Genomic DNA, 23,312 nt, shown 5'->3' on the forward strand with positions numbered 1-23,312 from the left:
ATGATTTTAAGCTTCTGTAACATATACATACTATTTAGTATTACAGGTCTTTATAGCTTTTCGCCCACCAGGCTTTTTGAAGAGGAAGGGGCACACCTGGTCTGCCGTCTTGGCCGAAGAAAGTTGCTCTGCCGTTTTAGAGTCTGCAGCTCCGGAAGACTATGGCGTGCTGGGCCTCGTGGGGCCTCTTCACGTCACTGCACGTCGTGCGCCCCGCCACCAGTGGGAGCAAAATGGGCTGCCCCAAGCGGACTGCGGGTGTCCGAGAGTGCGAGCCTCTGGAAGTCACTGAGGGTGCTCTTAAGTGGGAGCATGCCTACTTCCACCCCTTGATTTCCAGACCCAAGTATCCTTCCTACAGAGGACACAACACCCCTGAGGATGACTGATTTAATATATATTCTGTATCCCAAAGGATGGCAACCCATCCTTTCTGGGAGTTTTCTCTCATCTAGTGCCTCAGTTCAGCCTTCAGAAGGTTATGCCAGTCTTTTACAAGACCATTTGCTTCATTAGAGCAAGATCATGATACACCCAGTGTACCGTGGTTGTGGACCCGCTCCTGCATTTTTTCTCTGAGGTGAGCCTCCTGATTTGAGTGCTATATTGTATAGAGTTCCATACCTATGGATCGGCATTCTGCCAATACTGCATTGTGGTGCTGGTTGAGGCTATGCAAGTAGGAAAGACAACACTTGGTGACAGTTTTATTTCCTTTCCAATATGGATGCATTCTGGCTTAATTTCTCTGGCTAGGACTTCTTAATACTATGTTGAATAAAAGTAGCAAAAATGGGGAGCATCCAAATCTTATTCCTAATTTTAGAGAAAAGCTTGCAGCTTTTCTCCAATGAGTATGATGTTAACTGTGGGCTTGTCATATGTCATATATATGGTCTTTTTTATGGGAAGTATGGTTCCTCTATACTCATTTTATTGAGCACTTTTATCATAAATAAATGTTGAATTTTATCAAATGCTTTTTATGCATCTGTTGAAATAATTGTATGATTTTTAATCTTTATTTTGTTAATCTGGGGTATCACGATTAATTTGCAGAAGTTGAACCACCCTTGGATCTCTGAAATAAAGTCCACTTTATCTGGGTGTATGATCCTTCAATGTCTTGTTGAATTCCGTTTGTTAATATTTTGTTGGGGAGTTTAACATCTATGTTCATCAGGGATATTTGCCCGTAATTTTCTTTTCTGGTATCCTTGTCTGGTTTTGGTATCAGGGTAATGTTGGCTTCATAAAATGAGTTTTAAGTATTCCCTCCTCTTCTAGTTTTTGGAAGATTTTGAGAAGGACTGGTATTAATTCTCCCTTGAGTATTTGGTAAAGTTCCCTAATGATGCCTGTTTAGTCCTGGATTTCTGTTTCTAGGGAGTTTTTAAATTACTGACTCAGTTTCTTAGTAGTAATCAATCTGGTTCAGATTTTATATTTCTTTTGGAACCCTATTCTTTCTGTAACACATTGACATTGATGTTAATAATAAAAATGTAATGTTGATATAGTACATAACATTTATCAAGCACTAAGTATATGCATAAATTTACTAGGCATCTTCCATCATGAGGTCCTTTTCAAAGGACCCTATCAGTAAATATCTTCTCTATGTTTGTTCTCTTTTTCAAATGGGAAATTAAATCTCAGAGAAGTAAAATATTAGTATAAAGGAAACATAGAAATGTTTCTATGAATCAGACAGTTACTGATGAATCATCCTGAGTTGTGTATTTTTTCGTAGCACCTCTGATTCTCCTCCCTGCCCGCACAAATATGCCCAGGGAACTTTAAACAAAATTCCCTATCCCTGTGCCACCTCACACTGGTGGACACATATCTCTAAGTGGTGTGGGAGGCATCTTGCATAGACTACCCTACTATACATGCTGGTTCCCAGTGAAGTGTGGACATTGATCTAAGTCAAGTATAGACCTCCCCACCCCTGGACTTCGTTATTCAGAGACCAACTACCCAACTGCTCTGTTTCTCAGTCATCTCACACCCAAATTACAAGTTAGTATGTTCATGATCCAGTCTTAGAAAGCTATGTATCTAGGAATGTACCCATTTCTTCTAGATTATACAATTTGTTAACGTATAATTGTTCGTAGTAGTTTCTTATGATCCACCGTATTTCTTTGGCATTCATTGTAAAATCTCTCTTTTCACTTCTGATTTTATTTGAGTCCTGTTGCTTTTCTTCTTTGTGAGCCTAACTAAAAATTTATCAATTTTATCTTTTCAAAAAACCAGTTCTTGGTTTCAGTGATCTTTTCTATTTTCTATTTAGTCTATTTTATGTCTTTTATTTCTGCTCTGATCTTTGTTATTTCTTTCATTCTACTAACCTTGGGATTTATTTGTTCTTTTTCTAGTTCCTTGAGGTGTAAAGTTAAAATCTGAGATTTTGTTGTTTTTTGAGGAAGGCTTTTATTGCTTTTAATCTCCCTATTAAAACTGCTTTTGCTATATTCCCTAAGTTTTGGTAAGCTGCATATTCCACTTTTGTTTGACTCAAGGTACTTTTTGATTTCATTTTTGATTCCTTTGTTTGACCCTTTGGTTGTTCTATAGCATGTTCAGTTTCCATATATTTTTAAATTTTCCACTTTTTTCTTGTAATTTTGTATAGTTTTATACAGCTTTGGTCAAAGAAGATGCTTGATATAATTTCAATAATATTAAAGTTGTTAAGACCTGATTTGTGGCTTAATATATGATCTATTCTGGAGAAGGTTTCATGTGCACTTGAGAAGGAGGTGTAATTTGCTGGTTTTGGATGGAATGCTCTGTATATATCCATTAAGTCCATCTGATTTAATGTGTTTTTTATTTATTTTTTAGTTTTATTTATTTATTTATGTGACAGAGATCACAAGTAGGCAGAGAGGCAGGCCAGAGAGAGAGGAAGGGAATCAGGCTCCCTGCTAAGCAGAGAGCCCGATGTGGGTCTCTGGATCCCAGGGTCCTGGGATCACGGGTCCTGGATCCCAGGGTCCTGGGATCACGGGTCCTGGATCCCAGGGTCCTGGGATCATGACCTAGGCCAAAGGCAGAGGCCTTAACTCACTGAGCCACCCAGGCTCCCCTGATCTAATGTGTTTTTTTAAGGCAATGTTTCCATATTGATTATCTCTCTGGATGATCCATCAATTGTTGGAAGTGATGTATTAAAGTCCCCTGCTATTATTGTATTGTTGTCTATTTTTCCATTTAGGTCTGTTAATATATATATTTGGTACTTCTGTGTTGGATGCATAATTATTTATGCATGTTATATGTTCCCATTGGATTGATCTCTTATCAATGTAATATCCATTGTTGTTTCTTACAGCAGTCTGTTTTAAAGTCTATTTTGCTTGATATAACTAGCCAGCTTTTGTTTGTTTGTTTGTTTCCATTTGCACGGAATGTCTTTCTTCATCCCTTCACTTTCAGTCTGTGTGTGTTCTACCATTTGAAGTGAATATCTTGTAGGAAACACATGCATGGATATTGATTTTTTTAATCCATTTAGCTACCCTTAGTCTTTTGATCAGAGAATTTAGTTCATTTATATTTAATGTAATTATTGATGGATATAACTTATAACCATTTTGTTAATTGTCTTCTGGTTGTTTTGTAGTTCATCTGTTTTTTGTTTTTGTTGTTGGTTTTGTTTTTTTTGGTTTCTCTTTCATAGTTTGTTGAGTTTTTGAGTGGTAAGCTTGGAATTTTATTATTATCTTTTGAGATTCTATGAGTTGTTTTCTAGGTGGTTCACATATGACAGTCTATTTTAAGTTGGTAATAACCTAACTATGAAACTATGAAAACATTCTAAAGCTTATATGTTTATATGCTTATATGTTATATTTTACATCTTTTAATGTTATGTATGCCTTAACTAATTATAATAATTACTTTCACTATTCTCTTTTAATCTTCATACTAAATTTATAATTGATTAATCCACTACATTTATCACATATTTGCCTTTATCAATGAGAGTTATATTTCTATGTTTCCTTTATACTAATTAGCACTCTTTCTTTTGAATTTTAAGAAGTATTTTAACATTTCTTGTAAATGTTAGGCTGGCTTGGGGGTGATGAATTCTTTTAACTTCTTTCTTTTTTTCTTTTGTTTTTTTTTTTCTTTCTAAGTTTTTATTTTAAAGCCAGTTAGTTAATATGCAGTGTTATATTAGTTTCAAGTGCACAATACAGAGATTCAACAATTCCATACATCACATGGTGCTCATCACAGCTGCACTCCTTAATCCCCATCACCTATTTAACTCATCCTCTCATACTCCTCCCCTCTGATAACCATCATTTTGTTCTCTATAGTTTAAAGTCTGTTTTTTGATTTATCTCTCTCTTCTGTTTTCCATTTGCTCATCTGTTTTGTTTCTTAAGTTCAACACAGGAATGAAATCCTATGGTATTGGTCTTTCTCTGAATGTCTTATTTCACTTAGCATTATTCTTTCTTGCTCCATCCATGTCATTGCAAATAGCAAGATTTCATTCTTTTTTATGACTGAATACTATTCCAGTGCACGCGCATGTGTGTGTGTGTGTGTGTGTGTGTGTGTTGAGATCACTTCTTTTAATCCATTCATCAACTGATGGACACCTAGGCTACTTCCATATCTTGGTGATTCTAAATAAGGCTATTGTAAACAAGCATCAGGTACATGCATCCCTTTGAATTAGAGTTTTTATAATCTTTGACTAACTACCTAGTAATGCAATTGCTGGATCATAGTGTATTTCTATTTTTAGGAATAATAACTTTTTGAGGAATAATAACTTTTTGAGAAACCTCCATGCTGTTTACCACAGTTGCTGCACCAGTTTGCATTCCCACCAACAGTACAAGAGGGTTTCTTTTCTCCACACTCTTGCCAATACTTGTTGTTTCTTGTGTTTTTTTATTTTAGCCATTCTGACAGGTGTGGGGTGATATCTCCTTGTGGTTTTGATTTGCATTTCCCTGATGGTTGCATTTGCATTTGTATTTTGAATTGCATTTCCCTGTTTTTCCCTGATGAGAAGATGATAAACATCCTCTCATTTGTTGGTCATCTGTATGCCTTCTTTGAAGAAACATCTGTTTGTATCTTCTGACCATTTTTTAAATTTGATTATTTGAGGGTTTTTTTTGGGGGGGGTATTGAGTTTTATTAGTTCTTTATGTATTTTGGCTACTAACCTTTTATTGGATATGTCATTTGCAAATATCTTCTCCCATTCCTTAGGTTGCCTTTTAGTTTTGTTGATTATTTCCTCTGCTGTGCAGAAGCTTTTTATTTTAATGAAGTCTCAATAGTTTATTTTTGCTTTTGTTTCCCTTCTTCAGGAGAAATATCTAGAAAGTTTCTATGGCTGATGTCAAAGAGCTTACTGCCTGTGTTCTCCTGTAGCATATTTATGGTTTCAGGTCTCATATTTAGGTCTTTAATCCATTTTGAATTTATTTTCATGTATGGTGTAAGAAAGTGGTCCGTTTTCATTCTTTTGCATGTTGCTGTTCAGATTTCCCAGCACCGTTTGTTGAAGATAATTTCCCCATTAGATATTCTTTCCTGCTTTGTTTAAGATTAATTGACCATACAGTTGTGGGTTTATTTCTGGGTTTTCTATTCAGTCTTATTAATCTATGGTTTATTTTTGTGCCAGTATTGTTTCGATTACTTCAGCTTTGTAATATAACTTGAAGCCTAGAATTGTGATGCCTCCAGCTTTGTTTTTCTTTTTCAAGATTGCTGTGGCTATTCAGGGTCTTTCTGGTTCCATACAGATTTTAGGATTTTTTGTTCTAGCTCTCTGAAAATGCTGGTGGTATTTTGATAGAGATTGCCCTGAATATGTAGATTGCTTTGGGAAGTATAGACATTTTAACAATATTTATTCTTCCAATTCATGCACATGGAATTTCTTTCCATTTCTATGTGTCATCTTCAATTTCTTTCTTTAGTGTTTTATAGTTTTTATATATAGATATATATAGAGATCTATATATAGAGTAAAGGTCCTTTACCTCTTTGGTTAGGTTCATTCTTAGATATCTTATTATTTGGGGTGTAATTATGAATGGGATTGATTCTTTAATTTCTCTTTCTCTTCCTGCATTATTGGTGTAGAGAAATGCAACAGATTTCTGTACATTGATTTGTATCCAATGACTTTACTGAATTCGTTTATCAGTTCTAAAAGTTTTTTGGTGGAGTCTTTATGATTTTCTGTATGTAGTATCATATCATCTGCAAATAGTGAAAGTTTTATTTCTTCCTTACCAACTTGGATGACTCTTATTTATTTTTGTTGTCTGACTGCTATAGCTAGGACTTCCAGACTATTTTGAACAAAAGTAGTAAGAATGGACATCCCTGTCTTGTTCATGACTGTAAAGGAAAAGCCCTCTTCCTCCGCCCACCCCCCCGTTGAGGATGATATTAGCTGTGGATTCTTCACAGATGGCTGTTATTATGTTGTGATGTATTCCCTCTAAACCTTCTTTGTTGAGGGTTTTTTATCATGACTAATTGTTGCACTTTGTCAAATGCTTTTTCTGCATCTACTGGAAGAATCATATTGTTCTTATATTGCCTTTTACTAATGTGCTATATCATGTTGATTGATTTTTGAATGTTGAACCACTTTTGAACCCAGAACTAAATTCCATTTGATTGTGGTGAATGATTTCTTTAATATATGGTTGGACTTGTTTTGCTAGTATTTTATTGAGAATTTTTGCATCCAAGTTCATTAAAGATATTGGCTTGTAATTCCTTGTTTTAGAGGATTCTTTATCTGGTTTTGGTATCAGGGTCATGATGGCCTCATAGAATGAATTTGGAAGTTTTCCTTCCTTTTCTATTTTTTGGAGTAGTTTGAGAAGAATAGGTATTAAAACTTTTTTAAATGTTTGGTAGAGTCTCCTGTGAAGCTATCTGGCCCTTGACTTCTGTTTCTTTTTGTTTGTTTGTTTGTTTTGATAACTTTTTTATTGCTGATTCTATTTCTTTACTGGTTATTGGTCTGTTCGTTTGTTCAAGTTTTCTATTTCTTTCTCTTTCAGACTTGGTAGTTTATGTTTCTAGACACTTAACTCTTTCTTCCAGGTTGTCCAATTTGTTGGCATATAGTTTTGCATTATATTCTCTTGTAGTTGTATTTCTGTGGTGTTGGTTGTTATTTCTCCTCTATCATTTGTGATTTTATTTATTTGAGTCCTTTCTCTTTTCTTCTTGATAAGTCTGGTTAGAAGTTTATCAGTTTTTTTCCTCAATAAGCTTTGCTTTTAATAGGTCTCAAAATTCTGTGACAGATTTTTGTTCAAGTTGTTTCCATTAAAAAGTACTGATTTTAAAATCTAATAACTTAAACTGCCACACATACAAGAAAAATGTTTCACAAAACACTCCCCTTTCCTTCTGAATGTTTTACAATGCTTTTTTGTCATTAACCAGTCTTTTACTATTAAACTTAAATGGCCAGTTGAGACAAACTCTTCTTTCACTGATGATTAAAACTGAGGTGGCAGGTTTTGGGTATAATATTCATTTAGCCTTCTGAGCTTTCTGGGCAGACTTAGAGACCTTGCCAGTTCCAACTGCCTTTTTGTCCACTGCTTTGATGACATGCACACAAATTGTCTGTCTCATGTAATGAACAGCAAAATGGCTTAGAGGAGGTTAGTGAAAGAAGCTCTCAACACACATAGGCTTCTCAGGAACCATATCAACAATGGCAGCATCACCAGATTTCCAGAACTTGGGGCAAGAGCATCTCCCAGCTTTTTTCTACAATGACAAATCAGTCTTCTCCTTCAGCTCCACAAACTTGCAAGCAATGTGAACTGTGTGACAGTCCAGCACAGGGGCATATCCAGCACTGATTTGGCTTGAATGGTTCAGGATGATCCCCTGAGCCATGAATCCAGCTGCTTCAATTGCTGGGTTACTTTTGCTGTCACCAGCTACATTGCAACAATGAACATCTTTGACAGGTATATTGTGACATTGAAGCCCACACTGTCCCCAGGAAAAGCCTCACTCAGTGCCTCATTGCGCATTTGAATAGACTTCAGTTTTAACATTGGAGCAAAAGTAACCATCATGCTGGGTTTAAGAACACCTGGCTCCACTTGGCCCAGAGGGAGAGTATTAATACCACTACTTTTTTAGACATCCTGGAGGAACAGACACAAAGCTTTGTCAGTTAGATGAGCAGGGCTTCAAGCAGTGTGGTTCCACTGGCATTGCCATCTTTATAGGTAACTTTCCATCCCTTGAACCAAGGTATGTTTGCACTTGACTCCAGTATGTTGCTGCCATTCCAACCAGAAATTGACCCAAATGCTACAGTGTCAGGGTTGTAGCCAATTTTCTTAAAGTAGGTGCTAATTTCCTTAATGGTTTCTCATGTCTCTTCAGGCTATAGGGTGAGTCAGAGGAATCTATTTTGTTAGCACCAACAATTAGTTTTTTCACACCCAATATGTAAGCCAGAGAGACATGCTTAAGGCTCTGCCCATTCTTGGAGATACCTGCTTCAAATTTATCAACACCAGCAGTAACAATCAGCACAGAACAGTCCACCTGAGATGTGCCTGTAATCATGTTTTTGATGAAATCTTTGTGTCTTGGTTCATCAATAATGGTCACATACTTGCTGGTCTCAAATTTCCACAGGGTGATATCAATGCTGACATCACGTTCATGTTCAGCTTTCAGTTTATCCAAGACCCAGGCATACTTAAAGGAAACCTTTCTTATCTCAGCAGCCTCTTTCTAAAAATTTTCAACAATTCTTTTGTTGATCCTACTACTTTTGTAGATCAGATGACTAGCAGTGATAGATTTGCCTGAATCTATGTGTCCAATGATGACAAATTTTTTTTTAAGATTTTATTTACTTATTTGATGGACAGAGATCACAAGTGAGCAGAGAAGCAGGCAGAGAAAGACAGGGGGAGGCAGGCTCCCTGCCGAGAAGAGAGCCCGATGCGGGGCTCGAACCCAGCACCCTGGGATCATGACCTGAGCCAAAGGCAGAGGCTTTAACCCACTGAGCCACCCAGGCACCCCAATGATAACAATGTTAATGTGAGTCTTTTCCTTTCCCATTTTGGTTTACGTTTAGCAATGGTTTTTAAGACAACTGTGTTTGGGCAACAAACCTATTGCATAAAAGAGATGATTACCAATTTTATTATTTTTTTCAAAGGACTAGCTCCTGGTTTCATTGATATGTTCCATTGTTTCTTTAGTTTCTATATTGTTCATTTCTGCTCTAATCTTTATTGTTTCCTTTCCTCTGCTGGCTTTAGGCTTTGTTTATAGTTCTTTTTCTAGCTTCTTTAGATGCAAAGTTAGGTTGTTTATTTGAGATTTCTCTTGCTTCTTGAGGTAGGCCTGTATTGCTATATATTTCCCTCTAGGTCTGCTTTTGCTATATCTCAAAGGTTTTGCACTATTGTGTTTTCATTGTAATTTGTGTCCATGTATTCTAGTTTCATAGCATTGTGGTCAGAAAAGTGCATGGTATGCTAAGATTTCAATCTTTTTGCATTTGTTGAGAACTAACTTGTGATCTATTCTGGAGAATTTCCCTTGTACACTTGAAAAGAATGTGTATAATCCTGTTTTAGGGTGGAATCTTCTGAATATATCTGTTACATATTCATCTGGTCCAGGGTTTCATTCAGAGCCATTGTTTCTTTGTATATTTTCTGTTTAGATGATCTGTCCATTGATATAAGTGGGATGTTAAAGTCCTCTACTATCATTGTATTATTATCAATCTGTTCCTTTATGTTTGTTATGGTTTTATATATTTGGGTGCTCCCATGTTGGGAGCATAAATATTTACAATTGTTACATCTTTTTATTGGATTGTCCCCTTTATTATGATATAGTGCCCTTCTTTGTCTCTTGTTAAAGTCTTTGCTTTAAAGTCTATTTTGCTACCCTGGCATTTTTTGACATTCATTTGCGTGGTAGATTTTTCTCCATCCCCTTACTTAGAATTTTCAGGTGTCCTTAGGTCTAAAATGAGTCTCTCATAGGCAGCATATGGATGAGTCTTCATTTTTTAAAAAATCTATTCTACCATCCTGTCTTTTGATTGGAGTGTTTAATCCATTTACACTCAAAGTAATTATTGATGGATATATATTCATTGACATTTTATTATTTATTTTGCAGTTGTTTCTAAAGATTTCTCTCTGATCCTTTTTTGTCTTTCTCTCTTCCATGGCTTCTTTAATTTTTTTAAGTTATATCTTTGGATTTCTTTCTTTCTATTCTTTGCATATTAGTGGTTTTTGATATATGGTTACCATTAAGTTTGTATGTACATTTTTCTGCATATAGCAGTCTATATTATGTTGATAGTCATTTATGTTTGAACACATTCTTTATTCCTTACCTCTCCACATTATAAGAATATGTTGTCATAGTTTACATCTTTTTATTTTGTAAGTTCCTTGATTGATTTTTTACAGAAATATTAATTTTTACTGCTTTGTTTGCATTTTCTACCCTTATACTTTCACTTTTGTTCTTTCCTTTCCACTCAGAGTCCCTTTTAATATTTCTTGCAGATTTAGTGATCACAAACTCCTTTAAATTTTTTTTTTTTTTTTGTCTGAGAAACTATTTATGTCTCCTTCTGTTCTGAATGATAGTCTTGCTGGTTAGAGTATTTTTGCCTACAGATTTTTCCCATTCTGCACTTTGAATATATCATGCCACTGCCTTTTAGTTTAGAAAGTTTCTGCTAAAAAAATCCCCTAGTAGCCTTATGGGTTTTCCCTTTTCATGTTACTGTCTTCTTTTGTCTTGCTGCTTTAAATTTTTTTTTCTTATCGCTATATTTTACCAATTTAATTACAATATATCTTTGTGTGGATCTGCTTTTTGTTGATTTTGATGGGACTTCTCTGTGAGTTCTGAATTTGGGTATCTGTTTCCTCCCCCAGATTAGGGAACTATTATTTCTTCAAACAAATTTTTTGTCCCCCTTTCCATCTCTTCTTCTGGGATTCATAAAATACAAATATTAATATGCTTGATGGAGTCATTGAATTCCCCAAGTTTAGTCTCATGTTGCTTAATTCTTTTTGCTCTCTTTTGTTCAAGTTGATCACTTTCCATTACTCTGTCTTCTAGGTCATTAATTCATTGTTCTGCTTCTTCCAGCCTACTGTTTATTCCATCAGATAATTTTCTCAATTTATTTACTGAGGATTTTATCTCTGCTATGTTATTCCTTATCTCTATATTAAGGGTGTCACTCATGTCTTCCACTCTTTCCTTATGTCCAGTGAGTATCCTTGTGATCATTACTTTAAATTCCCTATCAGATCCCTATCACTTAGATCTCTAGTTGTGGCCTTGTCTTGTTCTTTCATTTGGGATAAATTTGTTTTCCCATTTTTTTTCCAAAGTGTCTGTGCCTGTTTCTGTGTGTTACAAAATCAGCCATATCTCCCATTCTTGAGAGTGTTGACCTTATGAAGAAGAAGACTTATAGTGACCTTCTGTGTGGTATCCCCTTTTGCCTAGGGTCTGGCACTTCTGGGAGTGTCCCCAGTGTGTATTGTGTGTTCTCTGTTGTTTTGTCCTGGCTGTTTTATCCTTCAGACTAGTTGCCTGCAGAGTTTCCCTTTACGTGTTGTGAGCAGTGTTTTGTCTCTTGCTTTAATGTGGTGCATTTTAACTAGGTGGCCCTCTGGTTTATTTGTGAACTAATACCTGTCACCACCCTCACAGGCAAAGAGGATCAGTACAACTCCTGCAATGAAAGACATGGTATGAGCAGGGGTTTGGTCTAGCCCTCTGGAGGAGGGTGCCTACCATGCTAGGACTAAGGCAAGGGTAACTGGAAGGTCAGTTCTAGAGTCCAGGGGCCAGGGCTTGATGTAGCAAGTTAAGTAGCAAGTGTTTGTACTGCACTAGTTCCCACAGGTGGCTCTGCGTTTAGGCTGGGGATGGGGGAGGGAAATGGCATAGGCCAGTTCTTTTGTTCCTGGAGGGGGCCTCTCTGTAAGGCTGCCTCTCTAGTGTGTGCTGGGAGTTGAGTGAATAACCTCTCCACTGTGTGCTTCAGGCACTCTTTAGATCACTCTTTCCTCACTGTAGCTGGAGTCCTTTGCCTTAGCTCCAAGAACAGCACAATGCTCTAGGCTGTATTTCAGCCACACCCACTGACCTTTAAAACTCCAGATTGATGCCCTGCTCCTTGCAAGAACTCATAGCCCTAGCAGCTTTCCAAAACAATTACTATGGTGATTTGTTTTCCCAGTGTGTTCCGCTTTGTTTAGTGTGTCTCTCACCCTTCTCTGCTCCACAGCTCCCTCCCCACTGTAGTACTCATAATCCATTTCTCTCCCAAATCATATCTCCACACGTCCTACCTTCTTAGACATGGCCTCTTCCTTACCTTTAACTGTGGAGTTTGTTCTGACAGTCTTCAAGTCAGTTTCTGGGGTTATTTAGGATGATTTGATAGTTTATCTAGTTGTGTTCATAGGATGAGATGAGCCTCAGGTCCTCCTAATCTGCAGCCATCTTCCAATTCCTGGTTTTTGTTGTTGTGGTTTTGTGTGTGTGTGTGTGTGTGTGTGTCTGTGTGTCTGTGTGTGTGTTTGTTTGTTTTATTTTCGTTTTTGTTTTCAGCACCTTGAATGTATCATTTCACTCCATTCAGTCCTGCACAGTTGCTGCTGAAAAAAAACCTGCTTATTAGCAGGTTTTCCTCTATCTAACAAATCGTATTTCTCTTTCTGCCTTTGTGCCTTTAAGATTCTTTCCTTGTCTTTAACCATTGATAATTATGATTTGTCTTTGTGTGTGTCTCTTTGGGTTCCTCTTATTTGGAACTCTCTGGGCCTTCTGGATCTGGTGTCTGTTTCTTTTCCCAAGTTAAAGAAGTTTTCAAATAAGTTTTCTGTTCATTTTTCTCTCCCTTCTTCTGGGATCCTTATAATACAAATGGTAACCCGCTTGATGTTGTTCCATAAATCCCTTCATCTATGTTTACTTATTTTCATTCTTTTTTTCTTTTTGCTGCTTTGATTGGGTGAGTCCCTCTGTCCTGTTTATAAGTTCATTGATCTTTACTTCTGCTTCATCTAGTCTGCTGTTGAACCCCTTTATTATATTTTTCATTTTAGTTAGTATATTGTTTTGTTCTGTGGCTTCTATTTATAACTTCTTAGTATTTTCTATCTCTGTTGAATTTCTCACTTTGTTCTTCTTCTCTCGAGTTTGGTGAGCATCTATATCACCATTACTTTGAACTCTCTCAGGTAAACTGATTATATCAACATCATTAAGGTTTTTATCTGAGATTTTATCATGTGCTTTTATTTAGATCTATTCTTCTGTTTCTTCATTTTGGTTGACATTTGTTTTTGTTTCTATATATTGGATGAAACAACCACTTTTCTCAGTCTGAAAGGGTTGGCTTCCGTAGGAAATGAATCTTATCATTCAACTATGCCTCAACTCTTGGTTGTCTCTCAAGTTTTTGTGACTTCCCATGGCTTATTTTATTTTTAATAGCTCCTATTAATTGAGGGTATGCCAAGATCTGTCAGTGTCCCAAAAAGTAGGAGCTCAGTTTGCATGTGGATTCAAGGTGATTGGAAGTCAGGCCCTCATACAATAGCTTTAAAAAATGCAATATATACTGTCCTGTGGGATCTTAGATTTCAGCCCCACTGGCATCCAATGCCAGATGACCTAGAGTTGTCCCCTGGGTAGCAGTCACAAAAACTGGGATTCCAGATAAGTTTATAAGCTCCTTTCTGGGAGATACTAGTGAGGCAGAAAGAGAGCATAAAGATGGCATCCCTCAGCATATGTTCACTGAAAACACTTCTGTAGCCTCTACATGTGTGCCCATGAAGGCTGCCCCTAAGACCAAAGCTCTAGGACTAACAAGTAGGCTTATGTTGGGGAGAGGGGAGGGAAATTATGAAAGGCTGGGAGTGTATTTTACTATGCTGTTTGTGCAAGAGCTGTCTCCTTGGTTGTTATAATCCAGAGGACCCAAGAATGTAAGGCCCTCTGGCAACCAGCTCCAGGGAAAAAAGGAGTATCTTTTGGGTGGCAGCTGCAAAAACCATGGCACCAAATATAAAAACTAGGACAAGCATGAAGATAGTGCTCACTCTCTGAAGTCTCAAGGAGGGTATATAGTCAACTCTTAGATGTGTGTGCATTAGAAACATGCTCTTCAGGCTACAGCTGTAATGATAAACTAATAGCCTACTTTCCAGAAATATTGAGCTTGTAGGTCTGTGCTTTTCACTATGCCCTGGGGGTAGCTGTTTCTCCAATTGTTATAGTTTCATGGAATCTGCAAGCTCAATCCTGACTGGCCACCAGAGCCAGATGATGTAGAGGCATCCCCTGGTAGAAGACACAAAAATCAGAGCAAGAGAAAAGTACATAATCTCCTTTCTGTATGATATCATGAGCTGGATGGAGTAAGGTAGAGGGAAAGCACCAAATTGAATTTACCAGCCTCCATCCCCTGACAGCTCCTCTGTAGACCCCTGTGTGTCAAACCAGAGGACTGCCTCTGAAGCCAAAGCTCCTGGATAAGTAAAAGACCTCTCTTTCAGAAAGACTAGAGGTGTATTTCAGTCTGCTTTCTGTGGAGTGCCCTGGGAGTGGTAGTTTGCTCAAAACTGTCTTTCTCATTGTTATAGTTTTATGAGACTTAGGAATGAAAGCCCCCTGGCTTTCAGATATTTCTGAGAGTGCTTTTGACTAAATTATGAAGTCAACTCTATTATCATTTAAATTCCCACTTTATTTGAGTTGATAATCCCTCTTCTGGTTTTAGATTTTTTTTAAATCAATTTATTTCTCTATGGATTTTATTTTTAATAAGTTCATTGCATTTTCCCAAAACTAACCATGCTATATAGATATAGAAAACATGCTTTAGACTTAGAAAAAATAAAAATATTTCAGTCCTAAAAAAGGAAAAGTTCATAATAGTAACAGAATGCCTTGTGATCATTGATTATGGATGTTTAGAACATATTGAGACTCTTCAGGTAACACTGACGTTTTCATAGTATACTGATAATTAAACTTCATCTGCTTCATTAGATATCACTTACTGTTTAAACAATAACTAAGACATCACCTGGAAACCTTTCTTTTATAACTTACCAACCAGTGGTTTGCTAGTGAACTGTCCCTCTAAACAAGAAAGTCCTACTTGTTAACATTTCTGGGCTGATTTCTGTGATGTGTATTTGTAACACTGATTTCTGTGATGTGAATGTACCACCTCAGTTGATTCCAAGCTCCCAGAGTCATGCAGGGATGTGGAATGGAAGGATGTGAGCAGCATCTGTCTCATGAGCAGGTACAAGCCAGCTATAGAATAACACTTCTGCAAACTTGTTTTGAACCAGCCCTCTTCTTTGATTGATTCTGTTTAGTATCCATGTACTGCATTTTCTATCTTTTAGATGAACAAAAAACACAAGCCCACTAGCACAGACATAATGCAAATGCACTACACCCTTTAAGTACTCAGATACTAACACTAATGTTTGGATAGAATTATTGTACCAAGTATCTCCACACGTATTTCCCCCGTTTGGTTATTACTACTGTCCTACGAAGTCAATCCTTTTTAGGTTTGGAAACTGATGCTCAAAAGTATTCAGTGACTCACCCTGGCAGCCCCACTGCCAATTGGGGCAGAGCAGTCTTATCTCACTCCATTCTGGTCATTCCTCTTCCACTGGGCCTCTCCTGATTTTCCTAGTGACAGGCTGGGGATCATGACCAGGGTGGGATTGGAACTTTGACTTCGATCTTTCTGAAGGATAAATTGGTAAACTTCCTAGAATACACTGTTTTTAAATATCCATCTTGTTGTTGATAAAGAGATGCTGTGGCTCTTTGTGAGAAAGAGCAAGCACAAGACACACCTGAGGTAGGGAAGGCAGTCAGTGGAAAAGCACAATAAGGCTTCACGGCTGGAGCTGAGCCCCTACCATCTCTTCCCCACTGGGCCCAGCACCACCAGATGGGGCAAGGATAGGACACTTCCTCTTTAGAACACCTGTCCAAGTATGGATAAAACACCAAGGCCCTTTCCTTTGTTCCTCTTTGCACAGCTGAGAAAGCTTTGGATTTTCAAAAGAAATTTACTAATCACCGGAAAACAAACAATGAATGAACAAAGGTAAAAACCATAAAGGCAAAAATAGCCTTCGAAGTTTAGACATGGAGACCCACATAAAGCTCATCCTCTCACCAAGCTTGTTTAGCAACATACCCTGTCTGATAGGCAGAGCCTTTTCCTTGTGATCCTTGTATCTTTTCCCCTTCTGCTTTGTCACAGGAGATTCCTATTACCTCCTGAGAGAGGTTGGTGCTACAGCTACCAAATGCAGCCCTTCTCTCCAGAGGTTACCAGATGCAAAGGGAAAAAGTGCTGGATCACTTCCATGCAGCACAATGGGTGAGTACCTGAGCTTGGGAGGTGAACATAGGATAATGTCTTATCCTAGGTGAACATAGGATAATGCCCAGGCAAAGTGAGGGAGTAGGATGAGCCCCTCAGTCCTTGGCTAGTAAGGTGGAAATAAGTATCTCTTAACTCTTATTGGGGGTTATGAAGACAGAAGGAAATGACACAGTTGATGGACTGAGCATAATACTGAACTCATAATAAACCCTCAGGATGGACCTTTAATGTCACCAACAGCAGCTGATTTGAGCCTGACATTTCCAGGGGAATCCTATCCTAGTTCTTTATAGGGGCAAATGACAATAGGATATCCATTATATGAATAGTTCTTGCATTAGCACAAGTTCTTAAATTCTATGTCTGTAGCCTAAAGATACTGGCCACAGGTTCTGTTCTGTCAGTAGTCAGTCAACTCTCCCACAAGCACATGTGAGTTCTCATGGGGAGTCCTAAGTCCTGGCTTTCATGACCACCTAAGGAAACATGAGGAAGGAAAAAGGAGAGAAGATGAGCAAAGAAGGCGAGAGAAAGGAAGAACAAACCATTCAAGACAACAGTACTGAGTTCCAGGCTTTGGGAATGTGCTACCTAATGCTAAAAGCTTGAAGAAATAGAGAAATTGTGCAAGTGGAATTTGCTTTGGGAATCTTAAGAATCAAAAACCAAGAAAGGCCAGAAATGTGAAGCATCTTTTGGAGAGGGCCTATATCACCTAGGACTTTCTTTACTATTACTGAAACTTTACATTTCTTGATTCTGCTTTGTCCTTTATGCCTTGCCTATAAATAAGGAAGAGAGAGAGTTACATGCAATAGGGCAATGGTTTTTATACTTTTTTTGAAAAATAGAAGCCATTTTTCCCAAATTATGTTTTATGCCATAGATGCCAAGAGGGCAGAGACAATATCTGCCTTGATTATTGTTGAAACTGCTGGCTTAGAACAAAGCCTAGGAGATACTCAAAATATATTGGTTTAATGAATAAAGGGGAATCTAAATCATAAAGCTAAAAAATATAGCTAATTTAGAACTTCCAACTAAAGATTAGAAATAAAGAGGTTAACTCTCTTCTCATCTCTGGAAATCACAAAAATGAACAGTGAACAACAACAACAACAAAAAGTAAATGAAATGAAGTAGAAAATTCCATCCCCCCATCTTTAACTAAATTAGGAAGGAATTCAAGTATATGAAGAATTCCATCCAGATAAAGTGACATTTTGATCAGATGAGAATATTACGGTTGCCTCCACACCTTGTACCCATTCTCTTTTCCTAACTGGACTCCAGTCTCCTGGCCATGTGGTTTTGGTGGAACTGAACTTTCCCCAGCTCAAGCAGTGGACTCTGGTTAGCTGGAGACAGTCTCAACCTCTTGGACTGAGATTATTTGTTCAAAACTGGGGACAGGACCCAAGTTATATCCATAATGGCCTATTAGACTCATCTCTAATACTTTAGTTGACTGGAGAAGCAATTCCTTTCTTTTTCCTCCTGGAAGTAAATGAGAATTTTATTGGTCCATTTATTCAGCCAGCCTCTTTAGACCACCAAAAAAGGCCTGGTTGAGAACTCCAAGGATGTGTAGCCAAGAAACAGAAAGATAACGGTTCATGGTCACATTGCTTAAGGCTTGGATAAATCTCACTTGAAGCCAGATATGCCCTTGGGATCATCAGCTGTGGGACACAGTTGACTTTGTTTATATTTAGGGCTCTTTTAATTGGGTTTTCTACAGCTTGAGACTATATCTGAAGTGGAACTATCTCAAAGTGGAAATAAAAGTCTCAAGACTTTTAGATTACTTTGTAAGGAAGTGGACCTTGAGGAATCTGATGAACCTATATTTGAAAATCAAAGGGTGATGGCATAGATATATGAACACATTAAGAAGGAAACATGTAGTCTCCATCCTGAACAGTAGTAGGAAGTGGAGGTCAACACTGCAAATTCTTATTTATTTTCTATGAACAGGGCTTCTTAACCTAGAGAAATAGGTGGAAGTAAAAAAAAATTGTTAATGTGAGTCATGTGAGCAGAGAAAAATCAATGCTTAATCATTATCAATATTAAACCTAATAACTTTTGGGCTATGAGGCATCTCTAGAAATCACTGCCCAGCTGCTGCTTAGGAGATCATTTCACTTCATTAAAGTGAAGTTCCCAAGTATTAGAAAAGAACTATATTCCCTGGCTGGTAGATTTTGTAGAAAAAATATTTAGTTGCAATAGAACTGATTGGAAGCTATTGACTGTACCAGCCAACACTCTCTGCCCTCTCCATCTTGTTTTTGAACAAGTGGTATGTACAGATAAAACCATCCCTAAAAGAATGAATAATAAGCAAAAAGGATATGAAATGGACTATGTTTATAAACATCACAAATTTTTAAGTGGAAATAAAGGAAAATTATAAGCAAAGAACAAAGATGAATATACTTCAAAAGAAAACCCATTGAAGATAATAAAATAAACTTTTAGGAAAATATCCCTCTATACTCTCAAACTGAAAAGTGAATAGTTGGGAAATACCTTGTTTTTTAAAGTAAACTCTAAGTCCAACATGGGGCTCAAATTCAAAACCCCAAGGTCAAGTGTCTCATGCTTTACTGACTGAGCCAGCTTTACTGACTCCCTGTTGGGAAATACTTTAGAAAAGAGATTCAGGAGGTATAAAATGAGATTGCAGAGCTCAGAAAGGTAATCAGTGGTAATAATATACTCTTCTAGGGGAAAAATCAGTAGTTTAAAAAATATTAGAATATATATCACTGAACTGAGTCAGTAATATGAGAAAATCACCCAGCAAAGTTAAATAAAAAAAGATCACAAATAAACATAAAGTGAAAAATATCTAAAACAAGAGGGAAAATAACTAAATTAAATATAGTTGGTGTTCCTGAAGAAGTGAAGTGTTTTTTCTTAAACAAAAAAGTAAAAGTACTTAAGCAAAAAAGTAAAAGTATTCAAATATAATAGAATGGAACATTTCTAAAATAAAACAAGACCTAAAACTGCAAGCACACTTTGTACAGGGGAAAATGGATACAGAATTATTAATACTGAGTCAGACCTTGATAAAGTTGTCGAGCTTTAAGAATAATGAGCAAATGCTGTAGACATCAAGACAAAAAGCAAGTCACTTGTAAAGATGAGCTTCAAACTTCTCTAGAGGAACACACAATGCTTTAAGATAAGTAAAAAATGCTCTGGAATTCTGAAGGAGGAAGAGTGTGACCTAAAAATTTCCTACCCAGTCAAATTATTAATTCAGTACCTGAAAACTTAGACACATAATAGCCATGAAGGATTTTTGGAAAATTTCTTGACAATTGTGTTTATTCTACTAAAAGATGAATCAAAAAACCGAAGGGGAAGAAGTAAGTGAGGGAGACAAACCATATGAGACTCTTGACTCTGGGAAACAAACTTGCAGAAAGGAAGGTGGGTGGGAGGATGGGGTAACTTGGTGATGGGCATTAAGGAGGGCACGTGATGTGATGAGCACTGGGTGTTATATGCAACTAATGAATCATTAAATATTATATCAGAAACTATTGTACTATATGTTGGCTAATTGAATTTGAATAAAAAATAAAGTACTAAAGAACACAGAAAGATCAAAGTGAAGGAATACATTGTTGATATTACATATAAGTACAGGGATAATTATATCTATTTAATAGGATCAAATCAACTCTGAAAAATTTTTAAAAGCTTTATTTTTTTTAGAATAAAATTAAGAGAAAGATGTATATACTTTGCATATATCCCTTGCCCCCACATGTGCACAGACTCCCCCATTATCAACATCGCTAACCAAAATGGGACATTTTTGCCAAAGATGAGCCTACATCGACACATCATAATCACCCCAAATCCATAGTTTACCCAAAGCTTTACCCTTGATGTTGTACATTCAATGTGTTTAGACATGTATCCACCATTATACTATCAAATAGTATTTTCACTGCCCTGAAAATCCTTTATGCTCTGCCTATTCTTTCCCACCCTTACTGTTCTTTTTACTGTCTCCATAGTTTTGCCTTTTCCAGAATGTCCTATAGTTGGTGGAATCATATATTATGTAGCATTCTCAGATTGTCTCCTTTCACTTAGTAATACACATTTAAGTTTCCTTTATGTCTTTTCATGGCTTGGTAACTCATTTCATTTCACTGCTTAATAATATTCCACTGTCTGCCTGTGCCACTTCAATTATCCATTCACCTCCTGAAGGCCATCTTTGTTGCTACAAGTGGGCAATTATGAATAAAGCTGCTATAAATATCTGTGTGCAGGTTTTTGTGTAGACATTAATTTTCAACTCCTTTGGGTAAATACCAAAGAGTGTGATTGCTGGATTGTAAGGAAGAGTAGTTTTAAAAGAAGCCATGAAACCATCTTCCTAAGTGGCTGTACCATTTCACATTCTTATCAGCAAAGAATGAGAGTTCTTATTGCTCCATGTCCTCACTAACATTTGGTTTTGTCAAATGCCCCATATTCTGGACATACTAATAAGTGTGCAGTGATATCTCATTATTTTAATTAACTCTGTCAATATTTAAAGTTTAATGATAAGTTATCAAGAAATGAGAAATAATAGGGTCAAAAACTGACAGAATTATAGTTACATAAGAGATATAAATATTGTGGTTCTTCATAGAACAGAAGTAATTATAACGTAACTTAAATATCTGGAAATAACAGAGTGAAAAGAAAGTCAGGAGAAAATTTAAGTGCTCTCATGTCCTCATATATTATATCAGAGAACCAATGAAAATTATATTTAATTAGTACAACTTTATGATAAAATCCAAAGTTAAAAAATAATTAAAAGACAAATGATAATGTTGATTCCTTTGGTGACCATAGAATTTGAAATCAGGGTGTATGAATTTTTTTTTATAGTTCCAGCTTTTATCTTATTTCTGTATTTATTCTGTTTACACAGACTTGAAAAACTTGTGATGCATACAGATAATTAGTTGTATTTGATTTTTTTTTAACTTAATAGTCAGTCCTGGAATCTCTGGGTACTCTTTGATCAACCTCATCTATAAAAGTAATAAATGTGTCAGGTTGAGTAACTAGAAGCAGATCACAATTGCTTGCATTTCTAAATATAAGATGTTTGGTTGAGAAGGAATCAATGAGCAGATTCCTCAGGTAATTAACATCTGTATTATTTGACCGAAAATCGTATTCTGTACATACATTCAAATACATGTAGGGTATTAGACTGCTTGGGCTGCCATAACAAAATACCACCAACTGGGTAGCTTAAACAACAGACATTTATTTTCTCATAGTTTTATAGATGAGAAGTCTAAGATCAAGGTGCCAGCATTGTTGGTGTCTGGTGAGATTTCTCTTCTTGGCTTGTAGATGGCCACCTTCTGGCTGCGTGCTCACATGGTCTTTTCTCTGTACCAGTGGGAAGATAGAGAGTTCTCTGGTCTCTCTCATTTTCTTATAGGATTAGGGCCCACCCTTGTGACCTCATCTACCTTTAATTAGCTCCCTATCTCTAAATACAGTCACATTGTGGGTTAGGACATATGAATTTCAACATGTCAGTTTTGAGGGAACACAATTTTGTCCAAAGTAACTAGTAATAATTTAATATGTTCCATAATATCTTTTCCAGAAATCTCAAATACTTCAGAGTTACCTCTGTCAAATTTACTCACAGCTTAAAAGTTATTTTATGTTTTACATTAACTCAAAATAGAAGAATTGACACAACAGGTAATTAATTATAAATGCATACTGAATTCTGTCGGAGTATTAATTAGATGCGCAAAATACAAAGGTCTTACATCCAAGTTATGATAATATTTTAGTTAATGGAGATTCCTTATCATTTAAAAGTAGTGATTTATTGTGTATTGAAATATTTGGTTTAGAATCTTGTTTTTTAAATTATTATTATTTTTTAAAATTTTATTTATTTATTTGACAGACAGAGATCACAGGCAGAGAGGCAGGCAGAGAGAGAGACAGGAAGGGAAGCAGGCTCCCTGCTGAGCAGAGAGCCGGATGTGGGGCTCTATCCGAGGACCCTGGGATCATGACCTGAGCCAAAGGCAGAGGCTTTAACCCACTGAGCCACCCATGCTCCCTTAGAATCTTGTTTTTTGACAGCCAACAAACCTGGTTCATTTCTCATGAAATTAAATCCTGAAGATAACTGTCTATCTCATGTTATATAACTGAAAATTTTATAATAGAAAACTGTACATAATTGGTATTAGAAAAAGAAAGATATTAGATGTATAAAAATTAGATGACAACAGGTAAAGTTACCATAATTTACAGATGATATAATTATATACATGGGTATATAATTATATACCCATAGTAATAGTATAGCTTCTATAACAAATGATATGGTGATTCCTTAAAAATTTAAATATCATTACCATATTATCCTGCAATTTCTCTTCCAGACATATACCAAAAGAATTGAAAGTGGGAACTCACACAGTTATTTGCACACTCATATTCATAGCAGCATTAGTCACAATAACCAAAAGGTGGAAGCAACCCAAGTGTCAATTAATGAATGAATGGATAACAAAATGTGGTAATTCCACATGATAAAATATTATTTGGCCTTTAAAAGGAATAAATTCTGGTACATACTACAACATGGATAAATATTAAGGACACTGTGCTTAGCGAAATAAGCCAGACACAAAAGGGGCACATACTACAATGCTGTTTATATGAGGTTACTAGTGTAGTCAAATTCCTAGAGTCAGAAAGTAGAATTCCAGGGCCTGGGAGA

At 36.6% G+C, this 23,312-nt stretch overlaps 1 pseudogene; it reads right to left on the bottom strand.

Annotated features, from left to right (window-relative positions):
• Positions 1-7,545: 7,545 nt before the first annotated feature.
• On the bottom strand, positions 7,546-9,129 carry LOC116870078 (annotated as a pseudogene).
• Positions 9,130-23,312: the final 14,183 nt, after the last annotated feature.

The sequence above is a fragment of the Lontra canadensis genome, unplaced genomic scaffold (assembly GCF_010015895.1).
Source record: "Lontra canadensis isolate GAN:19392208 unplaced genomic scaffold, GSC_riverotter_1.0 scaffold21, whole genome shotgun sequence".
Classification (NCBI taxonomy): domain Eukaryota; kingdom Metazoa; phylum Chordata; class Mammalia; order Carnivora; family Mustelidae; genus Lontra; species Lontra canadensis.